Below are 19144 nucleotides of genomic sequence, written 5' to 3'. Positions count from 1 at the left end.
CGGCTTCCAGGGAGGTATGGCTTGCGTGGATCCCCCAATGTTTCCTTACCCAGAATCCCCTGCAAACCTCAATTTTTGCTCAAAAAATCACTTTTTTCACACATTTTGGGGTGGGAAAGTAGTGGCATCACCGGGCTCACACAAATTTACCACCACCCAGCGTTCCCCCAGGTCTCCCGGTAAAAATGGTGCCTCACTTGTGTGGGAGGCCCAAGTACCCGCGGCAGGCAAGGGCCCCAAAGGTAGTGAGGCCACCTCAAGATGGCCTATCGCCAAACCACCTGGTTTTGCAAGGGGGGTCACTTTGGTTTTTGGCCCGGTGCGCGGCGGCCATCTAGGGAAACCTACCAAACCCAGGCATTTTTGAAAACTAGACACCCGGCGGCTTCCAGGGAGGTATGGCTTGCGTGGATCCCCCAACGTTTCCTTACCCAGAATCCCCTGCAAACCTCAATTTTTGCTCAAAAAATCACTTTTTTCACACATTTTGGGGTGGGAAAGTAGTGGCATCACCGGGCTCACACAAATTTACCACCACCCAGCGTTCCCCCAGGTCTCCCGGTAAAAATGGTGCCTCACTTGTGTGGGAGGCCCAAGTACCCGCGGCAGGCAAGGGCCCCAAACGTAGTGAGGCCACCTCAAGATGGCCTATCGCCAAACCACCTGGTTTTGCAAGGGGGGTCACTTTGGTTTTTGGCCCGGTGCGCGGCGGCCATCTAGGGAAACCTACCAAACCCAGGCATTTTTGAAAACTAGACACCCGGCGGCTTCCAGGGAGGTATGGCTTGCGTGGATCCCCCAACGTTTCCTTACCCAGAATCCCCTGCAAACCTCAATTTTTGCTCAAAAAATCACTTTTTTCACACATTTTGGGGTGGGAAAGTAGTGGCATCACCGGGCTCACACAAATTTACCACCACCCAGCGTTCCCCCAGGTCTCCCGGTAAAAATGGTGCCTCACTTGTGTGGGAGGCCCAAGTACCCGCGGCAGGCAAGGGCCCCAAACGTAGTGAGGCCACCTCAAGATGGCCTATCGCCAAACCACCTGGTTTTGCAAGGGGGGTCACTTTGGTTTTTGGCCCGGTGCGCGGCGGCCATCTAGGGAAACCTACCAAACCCAGGCATTTTTGAAAACTAGACACCCGGCGGCTTCCAGGGAGGTATGGCTTGCGTGGATCCCCCAACGTTTCCTTACCCAGAATCCCCTGCAAACCTCAATTTTTGCTCAAAAAATCACTTTTTTCACACATTTTGGGGTGGGAAAGTAGTGGCATCACCGGGCTCACACAAATTTACCACCACCCAGCGTTCCCCCAGGTCTCCCGGTAAAAATGGTGCTTCACTTGTGTGGGAGGCCCAAGTACCCGCGGCAGGCAAGGGCCCCAAACGTAGTGAGGCCACCTCAAGATGGCCTATCGCCAAACCACCTGGTTTTGCAAGGGGGGTCACTTTGGTTTTTGGCCCGGTGCGCGGCGGCCATCTAGGGAAACCTACCAAACCCAGGCATTTTTGAAAACTAGACACCCGGCGGCTTCCAGGGAGGTATGGCTTGCGTGGATCCCCCAACGTTTCCTTACCCAGAATCCCCTGCAAACCTCAATTTTTGCTCAAAAAATCACTTTTTTCACACATTTTGGGGTGGGAAAGTAGTGGCATCACCGGGCTCACACAAATTTACCACCACCCAGCGTTCCCCCAGGTCTCCCGGTAAAAATGGTGCCTCACTTGTGTGGGAGGCCCAAGTACCCGCGGCAGGCAAGGGCCCCAAAGGTAGTGAGGCCACCTCAAGATGGCCTATCGCCAAACCACCTGGTTTTGCAAGGGGGGTCACTTTGGTTTTTGGCCCGGTGCGCGGCGGCCATCTAGGGAAACCTACCAAACCCAGGCATTTTTGAAAACTAGACACCCGGCGGCTTCCAGGGAGGTATGGCTTGCGTGGATCCCCCAACGTTTCCTTACCCAGAATCCCCTGCAAACCTCAATTTTTGCTCAAAAAATCACTTTTTTCACACATTTTGGGGTGGGAAAGTAGTGGCATCACCGGGCTCACACAAATTTACCACCACCCAGCGTTCCCCCAGGTCTCCCGGTAAAAATGGTGCCTCACTTGTGTGGGAGGCCCAAGTACCCGCGGCAGGCAAGGGCCCCAAAGGTAGTGAGGCCACCTCAAGATGGCCTATCGCCAAACCACCTGGTTTTGCAAGGGGGGTCACTTTGGTTTTTGGCCCGGTGCGCGGCGGCCATCTAGGGAAACCTACCAAACCCAGGCATTTTTGAAAACTAGACACCCGGCGGCTTCCAGGGAGGTATGGCTTGCGTGGATCCCCCAACGTTTCCTTACCCAGAATCCCCTGCAAACCTCAATTTTTGCTCAAAAAATCACTTTTTTCACACATTTTGGGGTGGGAAAGTAGTGGCATCACCGGGCTCACACAAATTTACCACCACCCAGCGTTCCCCCAGGTCTCCCGGTAAAAATGGTGCCTCACTTGTGTGGGAGGCCCAAGTACCCGCGGCAGGCAAGGGCCCCAAACGTAGTGAGGCCACCTCAAGATGGCCTATCGCCAAACCACCTGGTTTTGCAAGGGGGGTCACTTTGGTTTTTGGCCCGGTGCGCGGCGGCCATCTAGGGAAACCTACCAAACCCAGGCATTTTTGAAAACTAGACACCCGGCGGCTTCCAGGGAGGTATGGCTTGCGTGGATCCCCCAACGTTTCCTTACCCAGAATCCCCTGCAAACCTCAATTTTTGCTCAAAAAATCACTTTTTTCACACATTTTGGGGTGGGAAAGTAGTGGCATCACCGGGCTCACACAAATTTACCACCACCCAGCGTTCCCCCAGGTCTCCCGGTAAAAATGGTGCCTCACTTGTGTGGGAGGCCCAAGTACCCGCGGCAGGCAAGGGCCCCAAACGTAGTGAGGCGACCTTTGGGATAGGCAATGTTGATGTTGCCTCACTACGTTTGGGGCCCTTGCCTGCCGCGGGTACTTGGGCCTCCCACACAAGTGAGGCACCATTTTTACCGGGAGACCTGGGGGAACGCTGGGTGGTGGTAAATTTGTGTGAGCCCGGTGATGCCACTACTTTCCCACCCCCAAATGTGTTAAAAATGTGATTTTTTGAGCAAAAATTGAGGTTTGCAGGGGATTCTGGGTAAGGAAACGTTGGGGGATCCACGCAAGCCATACCTCCCTGGAAGCCGCCGGGTGTCTAGTTTTCAAAAATGCCTGGGTTTGGTAGGTTTCCCTAGATGGCCGCCGCGCACCGGGCCAAAAACCAAAGTGACCCCCCTTGCAAAACCAGGTGGTTTGGCGATAGGCCATCTTGAGGTGGCCTCACTACGTTTGGGGCCCTTGCCTGCCGCGGGTACTTGGGCCTCCCACACATGTGAGGCACCATTTTTACCGGGAGACCTGGGGGAACGCTGGGTGGTGGTAAATTTGTGTGAGCCCGGTGATGCCACTACTTTCCCACCCCCAAATGTGTTAAAAATGTGATTTTTTGAGCAAAAATTGAGGTTTGCAGGGGATTCTGGGTAAGGAAACGTTGGGGGATCCACGCAAGCCATACCTCCCTGGAAGCCGCCGGGTGTCTAGTTTTCAAAAATGCCTGGGTTTGGTAGGTTTCCCTAGATGGCCGCCGCGCACCGGGCCAAAAACCAAAGTGACCCCCCTTGCAAAACCAGGTGGTTTGGCGATAGGCCATCTTGAGGTGGCCTCACTACGTTTGGGGCCCTTGCCTGCCGCGGGTACTTGGGCCTCCCACACAAGTGAGGCACCATTTTTACCGGGAGACCTGGGGGAACGCTGGGTGGTGGTAAATTTGTGTGAGCCCGGTGATGCCACTACTTTCCCACCCCAAAATGTGTGAAAAAAGTGATTTTTTGAGCAAAAATTGAGGTTTGCAGGGGATTCTGGGTAAGGAAACGTTGGGGGATCCACGCAAGCCATACCTCCCTGGAAGCCGCCGGGTGTCTAGTTTTCAAAAATGCCTGGGTTTGGTAGGTTTCCCTAGATGGCCGCCGCGCACCGGGCCAAAAACCAAAGTGACCCCCCTTGCAAAACCAGGTGGTTTGGCGATAGGCCATCTTGAGGTGGCCTCACTACGTTTGGGGCCCTTGCCTGCCGCGGGTACTTGGGCCTCCCACACAAGTGAGGCACCATTTTTACCGGGAGACCTGGGGGAACGCTGGGTGGTGGTAAATTTGTGTGAGCCCGGTGATGCCACTACTTTCCCACCCCCAAATGTGTTAAAAATGTGATTTTTTGAGCAAAAATTGAGGTTTGCAGGGGATTCTGGGTAAGGAAACGTTGGGGGATCCACGCAAGCCATACCTCCCTGGAAGCCGCCGGGTGTCTAGTTTTCAAAAATGCCTGGGTTTGGTAGGTTTCCCTAGATGGCCGCCGCGCACCGGGCCAAAAACCAAAGTGACCCCCCTTGCAAAACCAGGTGGTTTGGCGATAGGCCATCTTGAGGTGGCCTCACTACGTTTGGGGCCCTTGCCTGCCGCGGGTACTTGGGCCTCCCACACAAGTGAGGCACCATTTTTACCGGGAGACCTGGGGGAACGCTGGGTGGTGGTAAATTTGTGTGAGCCCGGTGATGCCACTACTTTCCCACCCCAAAATGTGTGAAAAAAGTGATTTTTTGAGCAAAAATTGAGGTTTGCAGGGGATTCTGGGTAAGGAAACGTTGGGGGATCCACGCAAGCCATACCTCCCTGGAAGCCGCCGGGTGTCTAGTTTTCAAAAATGCCTGGGTTTGGTAGGTTTCCCTAGATGGCCGCCGCGCACCGGGCCAAAAACCAAAGTGACCCCCCTTGCAAAACCAGGTGGTTTGGCGATAGGCCATCTTGAGGTGGCCTCACTACGTTTGGGGCCCTTGCCTGCCGCGGGTACTTGGGCCTCCCACACAAGTGAGGCACCATTTTTACCGGGAGACCTGGGGGAACGCTGGGTGGTGGTAAATTTGTGTGAGCCCGGTGATGCCACTACTTTCCCACCCCAAAATGTGTGAAAAAAGTGATTTTTTGAGCAAAAATTGAGGTTTGCAGGGGATTCTGGGTAAGGAAACGTTGGGGGATCCACGCAAGCCATACCTCCCTGGAAGCCGCCGGGTGTCTAGTTTTCAAAAATGCCTGGGTTTGGTAGGTTTCCCTAGATGGCCGCCGCGCACCGGGCCAAAAACCAAAGTGACCCCCCTTGCAAAACCAGGTGGTTTGGCGATAGGCCATCTTGAGGTCGCCTCACTACGTTTGGGGCCCTTGCCTGCCGCGGGTACTTGGGCCTCCCACACAAGTGAGGCACCATTTTTACCGGGAGACCTGGGGGAACGCTGGGTGGTGGTAAATTTGTGTGAGCCCGGTGATGCCACTACTTTCCCACCCCAAAATGTGTGAAAAAAGTGATTTTTTGAGCAAAAATTGAGGTTTGCAGGGGATTCTGGGTAAGGAAACGTTGGGGGATCCACGCAAGCCATACCTCCCTGGAAGCCGCCGGGTGTCTAGTTTTCAAAAATGCCTGGGTTTGGTAGGTTTCCCTAGATGGCCGCCGCGCACCGGGCCAAAAACCAAAGTGACCCCCCTTGCAAAACCAGGTGGTTTGGCGATAGGCCATCTTGAGGTGGCCTCACTACGTTTGGGGCCCTTGCCTGCCGCGGGTACTTGGGCCTCCCACACAAGTGAGGCACCATTTTTACCGGGAGACCTGGGGGAACGCTGGGTGGTGGTAAATTTGTGTGAGCCCGGTGATGCCACTACTTTCCCACCCCAAAATGTGTGAAAAAAGTGATTTTTTGAGCAAAAATTGAGGTTTGCAGGGGATTCTGGGTAAGGAAACGTTGGGGGATCCACGCAAGCCATACCTCCCTGGAAGCCGCCGGGTGTCTAGTTTTCAAAAATGCCTGGGTTTGGTAGGTTTCCCTAGATGGCCGCCGCGCACCGGGCCAAAAACCAAAGTGACCCCCCTTGCAAAACCAGGTGGTTTGGCGATAGGCCATCTTGAGGTGGCCTCACTACGTTTGGGGCCCTTGCCTGCCGCGGGTACTTGGGCCTCCCACACAAGTGAGGCACCATTTTTACCGGGAGACCTGGGGGAACGCTGGGTGGTGGTAAATTTGTGTGAGCCCGGTGATGCCACTACTTTCCCACCCCAAAATGTGTGAAAAAAGTGATTTTTTGAGCAAAAATTGAGGTTTGCAGGGGATTCTGGGTAAGGAAACGTTGGGGGATCCACGCAAGCCATACCTCCCTGGAAGCCGCCGGGTGTCTAGTTTTCAAAAATGCCTGGGTTTGGTAGGTTTCCCTAGATGGCCGCCGCGCACCGGGCCAAAAACCAAAGTGACCCCCCTTGCAAAACCAGGTGGTTTGGCGATAGGCCATCTTGAGGTGGCCTCACTACCTTTGGGGCCCTTGCCTGCCGCGGGTACTTGGGCCTCCCACACAAGTGAGGCACCATTTTTACCGGGAGACCTGGGGGAACGCTGGGTGGTGGTAAATTTGTGTGAGCCCGGTGATGCCACTACTTTCCCACCCCAAAATGTGTTAAAAAAGTGATTTTTTGAGCAAAAATTGAGGTTTGCAGGGGATTCTGGGTAAGGAAACGTTGGGGGATCCACGCAAGCCATACCTCCCTGGAAACCGCCGGGTGTCTAGTTTTCAGAAATGTATAGGTTTGGTAGGTTTCCCTAGGTGCCGGCAGGGCTAGGGTACAAAATCTACAGCTAGTCACTTTGCCAAAAAAAGGGTCATTTTTCACTCCAAAACCACGTTGCGTTTTGCGCCGTTTCCTGTCGCGGGCACTAGGCCGACCCGCACAAGTGAGGTACCATTTTTCTCGTAGGACTTTGGGGAACGCGGGGTGGGTGGAAATTTGTGGATCCACGCAGATTCCAGAACTTTCCATCACAGAAATGTGGGGAAAATGTGTTTTTTTTGTCAATTTTTTACGTTTGCAAGGGATTCTGGGTAACAGACCATGGTGGGAGGCAGTCAAGTCACCCCATCCTGGATTCCCCTGGGTGTCTAGTTTTCAGAAATGTATAGGTTTGCTAGGTTTCCCTAGGTGCCGGCAGGGCTAGGGTACAAAATCTACAGCTAGTCACTTTGCCAAAAAAAAGGGTCATTTTTCACTCCAAAACCACGTTGCGTTTTGCGCCGTTTCCTGTCGCGGGCACTAGGCCGACCCGCACAAGTGAGGTACCATTTTTCTCGTAGGACTTTGGGGAACGCGGGGTGGGTGGAAATTTGTGGATCCACGCAGATTCCAGAACTTTCCATCACAGAAATGTGGGGAAAATGTGTTTTTTTTGTCAATTTTTTACGTTTGCAAGGGATTCTGGGTAACAGACCATGGTGGGAGGCAGTCAAGTCACCCCATCCTGGATTCCCCTGGGTGTCTAGTTTTCAGAAATGTATAGGTTTGCTAGGTTTCCCTAGGTGCCGGCAGGGCTAGGGTACAAAATCTACAGCTAGTCACTTTGCCAAAAAAAGGGTCATTTTTCACTCCAAAACCACGTTGCGTTTTGCGCCGTTTCCTGTCGCGGGCACTAGGCCGACCCGCACAAGTGAGGTACCATTTTTCTCGTAGGACTTTGGGGAACGCGGGGTGGGTGGAAATTTGTGGATCCACGCAGATTCCAGAACTTTCCATCACAGAAATGTGGGGAAAATGTGTTTTTTTTGTCAATTTTTTACGTTTGCAAGGGATTCTGGGTAACAGACCATGGTGGGAGGCAGTCAAGTCACCCCATCCTGGATTCCCCTGGGTGTCTAGTTTTCAGAAATGTATAGGTTTGCTAGGTTTCCCTAGGTGCCGGCAGGGCTAGGGTACAAAATCTACAGCTAGTCACTTTGCCAAAAAAAGGGTCATTTTTCACTCCAAAACCACGTTGCGTTTTGCGCCGTTTCCTGTCGCGGGCACTAGGCCGACCCGCACAAGTGAGGTACCATTTTTCTCGTAGGACTTTGGGGAACGCGGGGTGGGTGGAAATTTGTGGATCCACGCAGATTCCAGAACTTTCCATCACAGAAATGTGGGGAAAATGTGTTTTTTTTGTCAATTTTTTACGTTTGCAAGGGATTCTGGGTAACAGACCATGGTGGGAGGCAGTCAAGTCACCCCATCCTGGATTCCCCTGGGTGTCTAGTTTTCAGAAATGTATAGGTTTGCTAGGTTTCCCTAGGTGCCGGCAGGGCTAGGGTACAAAATCTACAGCTAGTCACTTTGCCAAAAAAAGGGTCATTTTTCACTCCAAAACCACGTTGCGTTTTGCGCCGTTTCCTGTCGCGGGCACTAGGCCGACCCGCACAAGTGAGGTACCATTTTTCTCGTAGGACTTTGGGGAACGCGGGGTGGGTGGAAATTTGTGGATCCACGCAGATTCCAGAACTTTCCATCACAGAAATGTGGGGAAAATGTGTTTTTTTTGTCAATTTTTTACGTTTGCAAGGGATTCTGGGTAACAGACCATGGTGGGAGGCAGTCAAGTCACCCCATCCTGGATTCCCCTGGGTGTCTAGTTTTCAGAAATGTATAGGTTTGCTAGGTTTCCCTAGGTGCCGGCAGGGCTAGGGTACAAAATCTACAGCTAGTCACTTTGCCAAAAAAAGGGTCATTTTTCACTCCAAAACCATGTTGCGTTTTGCGCCGTTTCCTGTCGCGGGCACTAGGCCGACCCGCACAAGTGAGGTACCATTTTTCTCGTAGGACTTTGGGGAACGCGGGGTGGGTGGAAATTTGTGGATCCACGCAGATTCCAGAACTTTCCATCACAGAAATGTGGGGAAAATGTGTTTTTTTTGTCAATTTTTTATGTTTGCAAGGGATTCTGGGTAACAGACCATGGTGGGAGGCAGTCAAGTCACCCCATCCTGGATTCCCCTGGGTGTCTAGTTTTCAGAAATGTATAGGTTTGCTAGGTTTCCCTAGGTGCCGGCAGGGCTAGGGTACAAAATCTACAGCTAGTCACTTTGCCAAAAAAAGGGTCATTTTTCACTCCAAAACCATGTTGCGTTTTGCGCCGTTTCCTGTCGCGGGCACTAGGCCGACCCGCACAAGTGAGGTACCATTTTTCTCGTAGGACTTTGGGGAACGCGGGGTGGGTGGAAATTTGTGGATCCACGCAGATTCCAGAACTTTCCATCACAGAAATGTGGGGAAAATGTGTTTTTTTTGTCAATTTTTTACGTTTGCAAGGGATTCTGGGTAACAGACCATGGTGGGAGGCAGTCAAGTCACCCCATCCTGGATTCCCCTGGGTGTCTAGTTTTCAGAAATGTATAGGTTTGCTAGGTTTCCCTAGGTGCCGGCAGGGCTAGGGTACAAAATCTACAGCTAGTCACTTTGCCAAAAAAAGGGTCATTTTTCACTCCAAAACCACGTTGCGTTTTGCGCCGTTTCCTGTCGCGGGCACTAGGCCGACCCGCACAAGTGAGGTACCATTTTTCTCGTAGGACTTTGGGGAACGCGGGGTGGGTGGAAATTTGTGGATCCACGCAGATTCCAGAACTTTCCATCACAGAAATGTGGGGAAAATGTGTTTTTTTTGTCAATTTTTTACGTTTGCAAGGGATTCTGGGTAACAGACCATGGTGGGAGGCAGTCAAGTCACCCCATCCTGGATTCCCCTGGGTGTCTAGTTTTCAGAAATGTATAGGTTTGCTAGGTTTCCCTAGGTGCCGGCAGGGCTAGGGTACAAAATCTACAGCTAGTCACTTTGCCAAAAAAAGGGTCATTTTTCACTCCAAAACCATGTTGCGTTTTGCGCCGTTTCCTGTCGCGGGCACTAGGCCGACCCGCACAAGTGAGGTACCATTTTTCTTGTAGGACTTTGGGGAACGCGGGGTGGGTGGAAATTTGTGGATCCACACAGATTCCAGAACTTTCCATCACAGAAATGTGGGGAAAATGTGTTTTTTTTGTCAATTTTTTACGTTTGCAAGGGATTCTGGGTAACAGACCATGGTGGGAGGCAGTCAAGTCACCCCATCCTGGATTCCCCTGGGTGTCTAGTTTTCAGAAATGTATAGGTTTGCTAGGTTTCCCTAGGTGCCGGCAGGGCTAGGGTACAAAATCTACAGCTAGTCACTTTGCCAAAAAAAGGGTCATTTTTCACTCCAAAACCATGTTGCGTTTTGCGCCGTTTCCTGTCGCGGGCACTAGGCCGACCCGCACAAGTGAGGTACCATTTTTCTCGTAGGACTTTGGGGAACGCGGGGTGGGTGGAAATTTGTGGATCCACGCAGATTCCAGAACTTTCCATCACAGAAATGTGGGGAAAATGTGTTTTTTTTGTCAATTTTTTACGTTTGCAAGGGATTCTGGGTAACAGACCATGGTGGGAGGCAGTCAAGTCACCCCATCCTGGATTCCCCTGGGTGTCTAGTTTTCAGAAATGTATAGGTTTGCTAGGTTTCCCTAGGTGCCGGCAGGGCTAGGGTACAAAATCTACAGCTAGTCACTTTGCCAAAAAAAGGGTCATTTTTCACTCCAAAACCACGTTGCGTTTTGCGCCGTTTCCTGTCGCGGGCACTAGGCCGACCCGCACAAGTGAGGTACCATTTTTCTCGTAGGACTTTGGGGAACGCGGGGTGGGTGGAAATTTGTGGATCCACGCAGATTCCAGAACTTTGCATCACAGAAATGTGGGGAAAATGTGGTTTTTTTTTCAATTTTTTACGTTTGCAAGGGATTCTGGGTAACAGACCATGGTGGGAGGCAGTCAAGTCACCCCATCCTGGATTCCCCTGGGTGTCTAGTTTTCAGAAATGTATAGGTTTGCTAGGTTTCCCTAGGTGCCGGCAGGGCTAGGGTACAAAATCTACAGCTAGTCACTTTGCCAAAAAAAGGGTCATTTTTCACTCCAAAACCACGTTGCGTTTTGCGCCGTTTCCTGTCGCGGGCACTAGGCCGACCCGCACAAGTGAGGTACCATTTTTCTCGTAGGACTTTGGGGAACGCGGGGTGGGTGGAAATTTGTGGATCCACGCAGATTCCAGAACTTTGCATCACAGAAATGTGGGGAAAATGTGGTTTTTTTTTCAATTTTTTACGTTTGCAAGGGATTCTGGGTAACAGACCATGGTGGGAGGCAGTCAAGTCACCCCATCCTGGATTCCCCTGGGTGTCTAGTTTTCAGAAATGTATAGGTTTGCTAGGTTTCCCTAGGTGCCGGCAGGGCTAGGGTACAAAATCTACAGCTAGTCACTTTGCCAAAAAAAGGGTCATTTTTCACTCCAAAACCACGTTGCGTTTTGCGCCGTTTCCTGTCGCGGGCACTAGGCCGACCCGCACAAGTGAGGTACCATTTTTCTCGTAGGACTTTGGGGAACGCGGGGTGGGTGGAAATTTGTGGATCCACGCAGATTCCAGAACTTTGCATCACAGAAATGTGGGGAAAATGTGGTTTTTTTTTCAATTTTTTACGTTTGCAAGGGATTCTGGGTAACAGACCATGGTGGGAGGCAGTCAAGTCACCCCATCCTGGATTCCCCTGGGTGTCTAGTTTTCAAAAATGTATAGGTTTGCTAGGTTTCCCTAGGTGCCGGCAGGGCTAGGGTTCAAAAACTACAGCTAGACTCTTTGCAAAAAAAGTGTAAATTTTCAGTGTGAAAATGTGGTGTGTTCACCTTAGGTTTTGAGCCACTTCCTGTCGTGGGCACTATGCCTACCCACACAAGTGAGGTACCATTTTTCTCGGGAGACTTAGGGTAGTTCAAATTTGTAAAGCTACTGTTATTACCTGTTGATTTTTGATGCATTTCTCCCTTCCAAATGAAAGACATTGTGTAAAAAAAAAGTCATTTTGAAAAATGACCAATAATTGTCATGCAAATATGAGTATTCCCAATTTCGAAAATGTGCAAATATGCACTGTTTCTGAACTCTGTAATTTGTTCCCATTTCAGAAATACATAGGTGACTTTCATACCGATTTTTCCAAGTATACATTTTCCCACAATAATTGCTATATACCCGGACCAAAAAAAAAAAACATTACAAAATGCTGCTCATTTTTCTACTCTGGGTTCGTTGGGCTCTTGATGAACCTACAAGTCCTATATGTCCACACAACCAGGAAGGTCTACCGGATGTAACGGTACATTGCTTTCAAAGAGATGTCATAATTCGAAGAAGTTACAGGTAAAAACGTTGACTCAAGAGGCTGCTTTTTTCAACAAATTTTTAATTTCTCATATATTTGCCTGTAAATTTCTATAAAGAAACCTTGATGGATCTACGCAAATGACCCCTTGCTGAATTCAGAATTTTGTCTACTTTTCAAAAATGTATAGCTTTCCAGGATCCATTATTGTTTTGTTACCCTTTTCTACCGTTAACTGGAAGGAGGTTGAAAGCACAAAAAATAGCAAAAATAGGGTATGTCCCAGAAAAATGCCAAAACTGTGTAAAAAATGTTGGTTTTCTAACAAAAGTCTGTCATTCCCTAAAAGCTGGAGAAATTGTGATTTCAGCCCCACAAACCCTTTTTTGATACCATTTGCAGAGAAAAACCCAGAAGCTTTCATTTGCAGCCCATTTTTCACATTTTTCACAAAAAAAAAAAAAAATTGCTGTATTTTGACTAATTTCTGGGAACCCTCTAGGAGAATCCACAAACCCTGGGTACCTTTAGAATCCCCAAGATGTTGGAAGAAAAGGACGCAAATTTGGCGTGGATACCTAATGTGGTCAAAAAGTTACAGGGGCCTAAGCGCGCACTACCTCAAATAGCCCAAAAAGGGCTTAGCACAGGAGGGGAAAAGGCCTAGCAGCGAAGGGGTTAAGACCCCTAAGTAACCTTCGGAAACAAAATATTAAAATAGAGGAAATACAGAATACCATCACTCGGTGTCACCAATGAGGAGGTCCTCATTGGTGACACCTCGTGATGGTCAAAGTGTGTTTGTGAAATTCCTGCAAGACCATTCTATGGCCAACGTCACCTGAATTTGCAGGACCTGTAGATGTGCTGTTGGTTGATCTTGTGTCTTTGGAAATGGCCTTCAGGGGAATATAGATTATGTTCATTTCATTAGATATTCTTAAAGCACTCCATTAAAGATATCATACCAGCTGACCATACAATCATGTTCATGGTAGTGTGGCTACAAGAGATATTGTGGACAAAAATATCAACTGCAAGAATATATATTTTTTTCAAACTGTTATTATTGAAGCTTAAAATATTGTTCATTATAAAACTGTTTTTTATTATGTTGTTTAATTGTATTGGATTACGTTGTTATTTCATTATTTATGTTATTGTGAAATGTATTAAATACTATATATATTAAATATTAGATTATAGTACTGCATCATTTTTTCACATTGTTGGGTGAGGAGTGTCTTTTTTTAATTACATAAAAATGAATGTTAATTGATTAACATGTTAATTATTTATGTTTTCAATTGGTATTTGTTTACATGTTTAATACGTTTAAATTTTTGTAATAATTTGTATTGTGCATTAAGCATCACACATAGAAGTTACAAAAAGCAGTGAAAATAAATGTGGCCCAATGACACATATTATTTAGAGCAATTGTACTAATAAACACGTGTCTTTATTACTACAGTGCAGTGAAATTGACACGAGGAAACACTTTTTACTGCCTCACAGATAGAATGCAAGAATTACTTTACACCGGGAAGCAACTCTACTAATAGACAGAGTCTCCTCTCTTCCGGGTGATTTTACCTTGCTGAACACATGTAACCCCTTGTATTCAGGCTTTGGTTAAATACGTTTGTTAAAAATATACACATTAAAAAATATATATATATATATATGGCATAAGCCGTATATAGACGAGAAGAGTATAATAAGCTATTTATTAACGATAGTTGAAGGTGGGTGGATATCTTGACTCACTCAAGGCTTCGCCTCCCACGAGTCCGAGCCCCTCCCACACTCATCAGCGTAAATAAATAGCATATTCCACCATGGACATCTGCATATATAATATATATCAGCTGTATATTAAAAACTAATATTTCATTGTCCGAAGTTAAAGTATGTGTAGAAATAGCTCCATAGTTTATGAACATTCATAAAATGTTAAGTGAGCATTTAAGTTCGGTGCCCGTCTTTAACCCTGGTCTTTACCACTTCAGCTTTCATTTTCAAGCCAGGATTGCACTGCGTTGACGTCATCGCGGCGACGGCCCTGATTGGTAGTCGTTAACCCATGTTTGCGTGTTTTATGAATGGCTCACCATTTGCTTAAAGTGCACCAATAATTGTGGTGCTATTAGGCTTTTTGTGATGAAATGGTAAGAAGAGGCCGGCAAAGCACCAAGTGAACCCAGCACTGACCTGTGGTGGCTTCAGTGACCTCTGACGTCAGTCTGCAAACACAAGAGTTCACAAACACGAGCAATGGTGCAGGAAACAAGACAAGCCAATCCTGCCCCAAGACTCATGGGGGCATATTAACAACAACCGGCGATAATTATCGCTCAGCGCACTTAGCGCCAGGATAATTATCGCCGGCTAGCGCTGATTTTTATCGCTGAGATAGCGTGCTATTAGCAATGCTTATCTCATTAGCGATAAAAATCCTCACGCTTGATTGATTTGATGATGATTTGATTTGATTTTGGGTTTTGTAGAGCGCGCAGCTACCCTTAGGCATCCCGGCGCTAGTGAACACAGTCCTGTAGGGTGGGAAGTTATGTGGGGGAGTGCTCAGGGAAAGAGTAAGGTTTTTAGTTTTTTCCTAAATCTGAGGTGGTTATGTTCCTGCCTCAGGGAGAGTGGGAGAGCATTCCATAGTCTGGGGGCATTGTACGAAAAAAGGCGGCCCCCAGTTCTGGCCTTCCTAATTCTGGGGACTTTTGCAAGGGAGAGGGAGTTAGATCTGAGTTGTCTACTTGATTGTTGATGGGACACGAGAGACCTGAGGATGGGTGGGCCTTCGTTGTGCAGTATTCTATGGGTAATGCACAGGGTCTTGAAGTTGACCCGTTCCTTGACTGGGAGCCAGTGCAGACTTCTAAGGGCTGGCTTGGCCGAGTTTCTTGCTGCGGTTGCTGTGAGTGTTCTAGCCGCCGCATTTTGAGCGCATTGAAGTCTATGGACTACAGAGACTGGGGCCCCCAGATATAGGACATTCCCATAGTCCAGTCTGGAATTCACCAGTCCCTGCATCAGGAGCTTCCTGGATTGAGGGGGGAGTAGATGGAGGATCTTTCGAGCCATCTTCATAAGGCCGAAGCATGTTCCCGCGGTTTTCCTCGCTTGTGTTTTAAAACTGAGATCCTGGTCCAGCCATATCCCTAAGCTTTTTACTTCGGATTTTGGGGATGGCGGTGATCCCATGCATGGAGGCCAGGGAAGAGGAGAGGGGATTTTATTTGGGTTTCCTAGAAGGATTATTTCTGATTTCTCCCCGTTCAGTTTCAACCGGGACTCGCACATCCATTGGTGAACTTTTTCTAGACAGTTAGATAAATTGGTGAGGGCGTTGTCTGATTGGTTGAGGGAGACAACGAGCTGAGTGTCATCGGCGTACATTATTGACTTAATCCCAAAAGGTTTGACAACCTCCTCGAGAGGAGCCATGTATACGTTGAAAAGTGTGGGGCTTAGGGAGGACCCCTGGGGCACCCCACACTTGAGTGCATGAGCCTTGGAGATGGTGTGCCCATCTGTGACTTGAAAGGACCTGTTTTCAAGGAAGGATGAGATCCAGGCTAAAGCGGAGTCCGCCACTCCTATCAGTTCAAGACGGTGAACAAGGGTTGCATGGTCCACCGTGTCGAAATCGGCACTCAGGTCGAGGAGGATCACTGCCACTGATCCTCCTACGTCTAGTATGCCCCTAGCTTCTTCGACCACGGCTAACAGTGCGGTATCCGTCCCTTGTCCTGGTCTGAAACCTGTCTGGGTTTGGCGGAGGAGATGGTTGGTCTCTAGGAACTCAGAGAGGTGTTGGTTCGCTACTCTCTCGGCTATTTTACTCATCGCCGGTAGCAGTGAGATCGGTCTGAAATTTGAAGGGTCTGTGGGGTCAAGGTGCGGTTTTTTTATGAGAGCCTTCACAGTGGCTTTTTTCCAGTTTGCTGGGACTGTGCCATGTTCGAAGGAGGCGTTGATCAGGTTGGTGAGAGGAGAGGCTATAGTGGAAGCAACTAGCTTCAATTTACTGATCGGAGCTGGGTCTGACGGGGCACCGCTTTTGACTTTGTGCAGGGTGCTGAGAAACGTTTCGGTTGTGATTTGAGGGAAGGAGAGCAACCTCGGGGTGTCTAGGGGGGCCTGAAGGTAAAGGCCTCTAAGTGCAGATGGCGCCGTCGGAAGGGAGTTGAGAATTTTTTTGATTTTTTCCGAAAAGAATTCGGCCATCCGGTTGCATTTTGTGCCATCCGGGTCTGGCGCTGGAGGGGGTTCCTGTATTTTGGAGAGGAGTTTGACTATCCGATAGGTCTCTTTTGCGGAGTTAGTCGCGGCTGCTATTTGGTCCTCAAAATAGGCGGCCTGTGCCGTTTTTAGTTCATTTTTATAAAACCTAATGTGGGTTTTGTATTCACTTTTGTCTTTTGTGTTCCAGTGCTTTCTCCATTGGCGTTCGAGCCTTTTGCCTTTCCGTCTTAATTCACGTAGATCTTCCGTGAACCACGGTAGTCTGGAGGATTTCCTGTTGGGGGGGAGGGCTTTGAGAGGCAGAACAGTATTGAGCGAGTTGCTAATCCAACTATGTAGTTGAATTTCGGCTTTGGAAGGGTCAAGGTCGATTATGGGTAGCGTGGAGGCCAGAGAGCGTTCCCATAAGCTAGTGTCTAGTTTTCTCCATGGGCGTGACGGAACCCGGGGGCGAGGAGTGTCCGAGATCTTCCCTGGGAGTTGGAATTTGAGAGGAACCAAGAAGTGGTCAGACCAGGGGAGAGGGAGAGGAGTTTGAACAGAGAGTTTGGAGAGGTTGGAGAAGATGGGATCCAATAGGTGTCCTTTCATATGGGTGGGATCATTGCTGAGTAGTTGTAGATTCAGGGAGTTTAAATCAGTTTTTAAGTCTGTGGCGAGTTTATTGGTTTGATCATCGAAGTGGAGATTTAGGTCCCCGAGGATTGTAAAGTTTGGCGTTCCGCACGCTAGGGAGGAGATGACATCAATGAGTGAGTTTATGAACCCCCCTACCTGTCCTGGCGGACGGTAAATTAACACCCCAGTTAGAGTAGTAGAAGGTGGTAGGTGTAAAGAAAAGAGGACATTTTCACTGTCGAGAATGGGGCTGTCTTTGAATTGACATACGAGGTTGTCGTGATAGATAATCGCGATACCCCCTCCCATTCCTGTCGGTCTATTGAGGGTTTTAATGAGGTACCTAGGGGGTAGTGCCTGTATGATTTCCGGGTCGGAGCTTTCGGACAACCAAGTTTCTGTTAAAAACAGAACGTCCAAGTTTGACTCTGTTAATAGCAGATTAATTTCAATATGGTGTTTAGGGAGTGACCTGCAATTCAGCAGGGCCATCTCCAGGCAGGCCGGTTCGTAGTGGGATAAGGGCGTAGTCCTGTAGGTGCAGGTAGGGCATCTAAGAAGCTCCTGTTACATCTAGTTTTTGACGGAACTCTAAGTTGGTACAAAGTTTCTTGTGAGTATTTGATTCGGGGCGCATCAGAACCGGCCAGGGGTGTGGGCTCTAGGCTCGGTCTGGCGCGGACGGGCGCAGACGGGCTTGCCTTAGGCGCGCCTTCGGCGCGCAAACGGCGCTCCCGCTGCGCTCGTCCGCTGCGCTTCCGCCACAGGCACATTTTATAGGGGTTGAATGAGGGAGGGGAGAGGGGGGTGTGGCCAAACAAGTGGGCGTGGCCTGAGTCCTCGCGCTGCGAGCGTCCGAGGAGTGGAGCAATTTCAGAGTCAGCTGGCAGCGTTCAGGTCTGCTACGTGAGCTGGGTGAAGTGCTCGATTGTTTTGGCAGTAGCCGGGTGCTGTGGTGAGTATTTAAAAGCTAGCACACGTAAATCTGTGACAGTTTTAAAAAAGATTGTTTTTTAAAAAAACAAAGGCAATGCGCTGCGCGCTTCTCCCGGCTTCCGCCTCAGGAGTGTGATCAGTATCTACCTGGCGCTTGTACACAGCGTTTAAATAGTCGCCTCGGGGGGCGTGGCCAAACAAGTGGGCGTGGCCTGAGTCCTCGCGCTGCGAGCGTCCGAGGAGTGGAGCAATTTCAGAGTCAGCTGGCAGCGTTCAGGTCTGCTATGTGAGCTGGGTGAAGTGCTCGATTGTTTTGGCAGTAGCCGGGTGCTGTGGTGAGTATTTAAAAGCTAGCACACGTAAATCTGTGACAGTTTTAAAAAAGATTGTTTTTTAAAAAAACAAAGGCAATGCGCTGCGCGCTTCTCCCGGCTTCCGCCTCAGGAGTGTGATCAGTATCTACCTGGCGCTTGTACACAGCGTTTAAATAGTCGCCTCGGGGGGCGTGGCCAAACAAGTGGGCGTGGCCTGAGTCCTCACGCTGCGAGCGTCCGAGGAGTGGAGCAATTTCAGAGTCAGCTGGCAGCGTTCAGGTCTGCTACGTGAGCTGGGTGAAGTGCTCGATTGTTTTGGCAGTAGCCGGGTGCTGTGGTGAGTATTTAAAAGCTAGCACACGTAAATCTGTGACAGTTTTAAAAAAGATTGTTTTTTAAAAAAACAAAGGCAATGCGCTGCGCGCTTCTCCCGGCTTCCGCCTCAGGAGTGTGATCAGTATCTACCTGGCGCTTGTACACAGCGTTTAAATAGTCGCCTCGGGGGGCGTGGCCAAACAAGTGGGCGTGGCCTGAGTCCTCGCGCTGCGAGCGTCCGAGGAGTGGAGCAATTTCAGAGTCAGCTGGCAGCGTTCAGGTCTGCTACGTGAGCTGGGTGAAGTGCTCGATTGTTTTGGCAGTAGCCGGGTGCTGTGGTGAGTATTTAAAAGCTAGCACACGTAAATCTGTGACAGTTTTAAAAAAGATTGTTTTTTTAAAAAAACAAAGGCAATGCGCTGCGCGCTTCTCCCGGCTTCCGCCTCAGGAGTGTGATCAGTATCTACCTGGCGCTTGTACACAGCGTTTAAATAGTCGCCTCGGGGGGCGTGGCCAAACAAGTGGGCGTGGCCTGAGTCCTCGCGCTGCGAGCGTCCGAGGAGTGGAGCAATTTCAGAGTCAGCTGGCAGCG

General features: G+C 49.4%; 1 protein-coding gene across 1 annotated transcript in view; it reads left to right on the top strand.

Moving 5' to 3' along the window:
* Positions 1 to 19144, top strand: part of LOC146859663 (astacin-like metalloendopeptidase) — a 139011-nt gene that overhangs the window by 81882 nt on the left and 37985 nt on the right. The window lies entirely within an intron of this gene.

This window comes from Triturus cristatus, chromosome 3_1 (assembly GCF_964204655.1).
Source record: "Triturus cristatus chromosome 3_1, aTriCri1.1, whole genome shotgun sequence".
NCBI classification, from domain to species: Eukaryota; Metazoa; Chordata; class Amphibia; order Caudata; family Salamandridae; genus Triturus; species Triturus cristatus.
Note: the sequence above shows the minus strand (reverse complement) of the source record. Positions and strands in the feature narration are given on the sequence as shown.